The sequence below is a fragment of the Gekko japonicus genome, unplaced genomic scaffold (assembly GCF_001447785.1).
Source record: "Gekko japonicus isolate JY-2015 unplaced genomic scaffold, Gekko_japonicus_V1.1 scaffold1350, whole genome shotgun sequence".
Classification (NCBI taxonomy): Eukaryota; Metazoa; Chordata; class Lepidosauria; order Squamata; family Gekkonidae; genus Gekko; species Gekko japonicus.
Window position 1 is genome coordinate 280,745 of NW_015163129.1, and position 1,835 is coordinate 282,579.

The 1,835-nt window shown below is 46.6% G+C and overlaps 1 protein-coding gene across 1 annotated transcript in view; it reads right to left on the minus strand.

Annotated features, from left to right (window-relative positions):
• Positions 1-1,835, minus strand: part of ETF1 (eukaryotic translation termination factor 1) — a 37,807-nt gene that overhangs the window by 8,763 nt on the left and 27,209 nt on the right. The gene's annotated exons all lie outside the window — the stretch shown is intronic.

Consider the following 1,835-nt stretch of genomic DNA (forward strand, 5'->3'; position numbering starts at 1 on the left):
ACGCTCTTCACACTTAATAATTATGTTATTGTCTCCAGCAGGCCTGCTTCATGGGAACAAACAGAGTTTCCTTTTATTGGTGCAGCGAGATTCCATTTTAAGGACATAAGGTGGTCATGAATGAGGTTTTCACTGGTATCTTTCAGGAACCATATCAAAGGCAGACAAGACAAAAAAGCCGCACAGCATAAGAAAAACTATGTTCTTATTTGCTTTGCATTTTTGGAAGGCTCTCATTTCCTAGAACCCAATTTGGAATTACTCCCCAATCTAAGCCCAGTCACTAGAAGATGCGGCAGTTTTTCATGTTCAAAACACAGGCAATGACTTGCAAGTTTATAAAGGCTTAAATGTGCAACAAAAATTGACCCTCCATAGGCTTAGAACTTCTATTACAAAGACTGGAGAGAAATGCCATCTCCCATAATCCAGTGGACCGAGGACTTTACAACCTTATCAATATTTGAATGTATGGCATACGGACAACAATTGCAGATGGACATATTTTTAAATATTTGGAAATGTTTTACAGACACTTATCTGCAGACTTGCCACCATTGTTGTATCTTATAGTCTAATCTGGATATCTTTGGATACTTAAATCCAGTGACTGGAGCAGCGAACAGGCAAGACAGAATTGCCAGCTCCAGACTGGGAAATTCCTGGAGATTTTGAGATGAAGTATGAGGAGTGCTTGGTTTGGGGAGGGGAGAGGCCTCAGCCCAATGTAATGTCACAGAGTCCCCCCCTCCAACACAGCCATTTTCTCCAGGGGGACAGATGTCTGCAGTTCAGTCCCAATTCTGGGGGATCTCCAGGTCCCATGTGGAGGTTGGCAACTCCAGGCCTGGCAGCAACCACTGGGGGACTTGATGCCACCTGCCTTGCATGACTCAAGTAGGCCTGGCTGCTTGCTCCTGTTCAACAGCAGCTACCCAATGAAAGCCAGTGTGCTGTAGCAGTTAGAGCGTCAGCTTAAGTGTCTGCAATACCCAGGTTCAGGTCCCCATCTTGCTAAAGAAACTGACTGGGTGATTTTGGACCAGTCACGTACTTTCAGCCTAACCTACTTCACAGGGCTGTTATGTGGATAAAAAGGAGCAGAAGAGAATGATGCAAGCTGCTTTGGTCCCCACTGTGGAGAAAGGTGGGGTATAAATGTAATAAATAAAGAATAAAGATAGCTGAAGATGGCAGATAAAAGGTAGGCTGGTGAATGGCTGAGAAGGGGAGAAGGAGGCAGGGAGAGGATATGGGGGATTGCCAGAAAAAAAAAGCGAAAGAGGTTAGGAAATTCCTATAAATATTTTTTTGAGGGGGAGCCTGGGGAGGGCAGGGTTTGAGGAGGGGAGGGATATAATACCATAGACTGCCCTCCAAAACATCCATTTCCCTCCAAGGGAACTAGGGCTGCCAAGTTCCTCCCAATGGGAACTGGCAATCACTTGGAAGTACAACTGCTCGCCAGATGACAGAGATCAGTTCCCCTGGAGAAAATGGCTGCTTTGGAGGGTGGACTCTATGGCCTTGTACCCTACTGAAGTCTCTGTCCTCCCAAGGCTCCGCCCCCAAATCCCCAGGGATTTCCCAACCTCGATCTGGCAACCCTAAGGGGAACTGATCTCAGGAGTGAAGAGATCTATTGCCATTCCGGGAAGTCTCCAGCCCCCATCTGGAGGTTGCCAGCCCTAGAAGGAGAGAGAGAGAAGCAGGAAAAGAGGAGAGACTATGGGGGCTTTCAGGAAAGGGGAAGAGGAAATAGTGGGGGAGGGGGAGGGGAGAAAACATGCGTGAATGGCCAATAGAATATTCACTCCAATTCAATCCAGTATTGA